The sequence below is a fragment of the Giraffa tippelskirchi genome, chromosome 7, assembly GCF_054371585.1.
Source record: "Giraffa tippelskirchi isolate mGirTip1 chromosome 7, T2T-mGirTip1v1.2.pri, whole genome shotgun sequence".
Taxonomy (NCBI): Eukaryota; Metazoa; Chordata; class Mammalia; order Artiodactyla; family Giraffidae; genus Giraffa; species Giraffa tippelskirchi.
This window is the reverse complement of record NC_137281.1, coordinates 41,031,628-41,036,878: the sequence shown is the minus strand read 5'-3', so window position 1 is coordinate 41,036,878 and position 5,251 is coordinate 41,031,628.

The window sequence follows — 5,251 nt, the reverse complement described above, 5'->3', positions numbered from 1 at the left end:
AGAAGTCTGTGGCTTTGATTTCAACTCCAGGTTCTGAGTCACCAATGTTATTTCTTAAACAAGCAGGATCCTGGGCATCATTCTGGCAGGCCTGAGGTTATAGCCCAGGGACATTTATTTTTATAGACAGCTTCACTGGTGAATCACTGGGCTTCCTTGATGGCTCAGATGGTAAAGAATTTGCCTGCAATTCGGGAGACATGGGTTCAATACCTGGGTTGGGAAGATCCCCTGGAGAAGGGAATGGCAACCCACTCCAGTATTTTTGCCTGGAGAATTCCATGGACAGAGGACTGGAATTCTCTGTATCCAGGTGGGCTACAATCCATGCGGTCGCAAAGTCAGACACGACTGAGCGACTTTCACTTCATTCACTCACTGGTGAATCTAGACCATTTTGAGAGCTAATGCTTTAATCAAAGCATTAATACTTCCTTGTCTTTCTCCGACTTACTTGTTTTACAGAATCACCTGGAAAGCTTTACAAAATATGGCTCTTTAGGAACCAGTCTGGGAGACTTATTTGATTTGGCTATTGGATCAAATTTTTACATAACACTTGTGAGTATGGAGATCTTGTATCTTCGCTATGTTTTTGGAGAGGTAGATCTGTTCATCCCCACATTACAGATAGCAAAACTGACACCCAGAAATGGAAAATGACCATTGTGCCCAAGGTTAGAATAAGATTCAAATGTCTTTGTCTTTCTCCTAGGGTGTTACCATCACCTTTTCCTTCAGAATCTAAGGCCAACTTTCTGCATTCAAGCTGTTCTTTGTTGGATAAAATTAATTTTCTGAGGCAGTGGTCATGGGGTATCTCTTTATATTGAACTATATTTTCTCTTGAATTTTGTGTTTGTTATTGAGTAATTCTCTTTCCCCATCAGGCAGGAAGTAGTTTCTGTGCTTCCTGGGCTTTGAGTTGATTTCTGGCAGAGCCAAGAAATTCAAAATCCCAGGCTCATTGAGTAGCCTATGGCATGAAGATCAAGGGATTCCTCAAATCAAGGAGATAGTTCTTAGAGACTAAGGGAGGAGGAGATGGAGGTTCAGCATCAAAATTAAAATGATGAAAAATACAGCCAGAGTCAGATAGACAGTCTTTAATTATGATATAAATGAGCTATTGGCATCTTCATTTTGAACCATTTCAGAAGAAGTTAGTCTTGTACTAAGGAGATAAAATTAAATACATGGAGAAAATGATTTTTTATTTTCAGGAACTCCTTGGGAAGACAAAAATATTTTATGTCCATTCAAGTGAATTAACACAAGCCATAAAGAAGGTTAAGAAAAAATAAAAAAAGGAATATATTGGTCCATAGAAATGGGAAATCCAGGGATACAAATGATTTTAGGCACAACCTAATCCAGAGCATCAAATAGTGTTATCAGGGGTCTCCTTGTCTCTCTCTGTCTCCATCTCTGCATTGGCTTCACTCCTATGGTGTCCCTCTGTCTCCTGGACCACATCCTCCCAGCCTAGCAATTTTAATGCAACCAGCACTTATTCTCATTGATTTTCCTTGAGACGTAGGCCAGGTCCATCCATCATAAGGAACAAGGTACAGAGAGAACATGCTATTTGGCCAGCCTTGGGTCATATGTATATCCTGGATCCAGGAAGGTGGGGGTCTATCTATCCAATCTACATAGACAGACAATGGAGATATGCTGACTCCCAAAAGAAAAAGAGAGAGAGAGAAAGAGAAAAAAAAAAAACAAAAAAAAACCAGGACTGTTAAAGAAAAAAAAGGGGAATTGATCCTGGTCAAGAATGAACAACAGATGTTTCCTACAAAGGGAGACAAGATGGATGTAGGGAAAGGAACCAAGTCCATTTTCTTCTTTTCTGTCTCACATTAGCATTCATTAAATAAAAGCAAGAAGTCAAAACAGTGAAACAAACACCCATAGAGAATAAAACCAAAGAAAGGGCCCTTCTCTAGTAATAAAAAAATTCTAACTTGATATGTTTTTGAGAATGCTTTTCTTTTTTTTTCTCTTAAGAAACTACAGTAACTCAGCTTGGCTAATAAAGTGTTTGTCTAGTACATTATGGAAGTCTTTCGGGAGACTATTGAATCAATTAGAATGATTTGTAATTAGCACACCAACCTAATGACAGGGTGTCTCTAAATTGCTTGAAAAGAGTTTGCTCCCTTAAAGGATTTGTATGTCCCCCTTATGAACTTATTTACAATAGTAATATGCTTATTAGCCTCTTAAAATTTTTCCAGAAAATAATTAATGTTGAGATTCTGTGTGAAATATCAAAAATTCTGAATTAAGTAATTTTGAACAACTGGAAAGTTACCATATTAATTAGAATGATTCCCCACCCTCCCCATAGAAAATTATTTACAAATACCTATGGAACAGACGATCACAAACAAGCACTTTTTGAAAATTCTGTTTGATATGAAGAAGCCATGTCTGATCCTGAAGCTTAAGATGTTCACCAATATAACAGTGTTAAAAGGACTGTATACTTTTTTCAAAATTTTACAAGTAAGATTGGGAATGAGCCGAACTGTTTTATAAGATCCCCAGACTTGAATGGGCAAACACTCATTCATGTGGTGCAATTTTAGTTTTTCAAATTTCTAGAACTCAATTTGAGAGCAGGGCCAACCCACGGACATATGGTATTTTGGTCAACAACGGAGGTTCTGAAATCAGGCAAAATCTGGATTCATATCCCAACTCCTTCCTTACTACAGCTGTGGAATCTTAGGTAATTTACTTCCTCTTTCTCAGCTTCTACTTTGTCAGGAAAATGGAGATGATGGTCACAATAGCTTTGGTGGGGTTAAATAAAATAAATATATCTTGCATATAGTAACCCCATATTGGTTGTATTAGTAGAAAGCCTCCCGGGTTAACAATGTTTCAACCCTGGGGAATTAATCCATTTTCATCTTATTCTAGTGAATAACCTGGACTGTATAGAAGGATCTCCATAATAGGCTAGAGCAAAGTTTGGACAACGTAGAATGTTTAATAGTAGAAGTGCAATTACAGGCGAATCATGTTTGCAGCACCTCTTCAGAGAAAGCAATGTTCACGCATTTGCTCATTCATTCTCTTATCCCATAGATATTAATGCCTACAGATATTAATTTGAGCCTCTACTGTGTGTTGTGCAGTGGGCTAAATATTGGCAATACGTTGGAGGATAAAACCCATAAAGTAGCCATAAACTCTCAGAAATTTAACAACTTTAGTTAATTTCGACTTGTCATCACTTTTCTTGAGCAATAAAACCTGTGATATTTTGTCATATCCACCCAGCCCAGGATGGAGTATAAAATGGCTTCCTACCTTGTGATCATTGTTCAAAAAGCTTATACATGCAATATGCTTAATGCAGGGCTTGCTCACAATGCAAGAAACAGCTCAATACATGTAATGGTTTCAACTGCTACCGCAGTGATCACTTTCTGGGTTTTAAACATTTTTTAAGCACTGTGATGTTGTTGGAAACATTCAACAGAGCTGGCCTCAGATCTAGGTCTGTTTTATAACAGCTGATGATCTTAGGCAAATGACATAACCTGAGCTTCACTTTCCTTCATTTTCAGGGCCTTCGCATAGAGTGAGTGAGATATTGCATAGTACAGGGAATGTTGTAAGCCCTTGTAGTGGCCATAATCATCAGAGTAAGTAAAACTTATGTTATCATTTTAAGTTGATATATTATTTTCAGTTAGACATTCACATTTAGTGCTCAGAACAGGCTATGAGGGAAGGTCATTAACATTATTGTCATCAGTATCATCATCAGGACTATTTATAAAATAAGGAAGAGTTTCATGATTTGCCCAAGATAACAGGGCATGTAAGTGGTAAGGTCGGTCCTTTGTCCTAGAAAGCATCACTGGATTTACAAGCAATTTTCAAAGTGATCTTTTTTGCCTGGAGAGTACACTTCTTAGTTGCACCAGGAATTCAGCAATGACCAGGACAGGTCTGAACTGGCCCTTCTGGATGCATATTTTGGTGGGGAGAATAAAATTGAAGAACTGGGGACTATGAAGAACCCATGCCTCTCTCCATGGACTGTGCCTCTGTTCAGCCAGCTGCTTCATTCGCCGTTTGACTGATCCTCCAAGATTCTTTCAGTCTGGCTTCCAACGTCATTTAAACCATAGCCATGCTAAGATAGGAGCTTCCCAGGTGGCGATAGTGGTAAAGAACCCCCCTACCAATGCAGGCAACATAAGAGATGAGGGTTTGATCCCTGGGTCAGGAAGATCCCCTGGAGGAGGGCATGGCAACCCACTCTAGTATTCTTGCCTTGAGAATCCCATGGATAGAAGAGCCTGGCGGGCCACAATCCATGGGGTTGCAGAGAGTCGGACATGACTGAAGCGACTTAGCATGCACGCACACATGCTAACATATCTTCATTACAATACTGATTGAAAAAAATGCTGTTTTTGGAGAAAATTCCTAGAAATGGCAGAGGAAACAATCACCTTCCCCCATCCCTCTGGCCAAGCTTCTGGGGAATGTGAGTCCAGCCTTGGTAGAGATTCTGATTTTCAAGAAAAAAAGAGCTGATAATCTGGATTTTGATGTGAAATGAAGCTTCTCTGGTATCTCAGAGGTAAAGAAGGCATCTGCAATACAAAATACTCAAGAGATGTGGGTTCGATCCCTGGGTTGGGAAGATCCCCTGGAGGCGGGCATGGCAACCCCCTCCAGTATTCCTGCCTGGAGAATTCCATGGACAGAGGAGCCTGGAGGGCTACAGCCGTGGGGTCCAGCGACTGAGCACACCCATACTTTAAAATATTGACTCAAAACGAAATCAAAACATGACTATTGACCGGATGAGGTTTGAGGATTTCTATTTGTAATCTCAGCTGTAACAGGGGTTCTGATTTATTTTAGAGGTTAGGGAACTGGCTTTTAGAAGAATGGATTTACCTGAAGAAGAAGGCCGGGGGACAGTTTCCTATGGCTGGACTCTAGACTCTAGACTGTAGACTCAGGGTTGGGAAGAGTGCAGAGTGGTGAGGCTGGTGATGCAGGCAGGGGCTAGATCATGGTTTCTGTGAAGAGCAGTGGGGTGCGGCTGACCCAGTGAGTCTATTAAAAACATGGCATGGTGATGGGAACTGACTGGAAGGGGCAAGAAGGTAGTTGAGAGGCCTCATAAGAAGCTATCCCAGTCTTTCTAGCACATGCTTCTTCTGATTCTCATCCTGACAGTGCCAACTCTGTACCAAGCCAAGGTAAT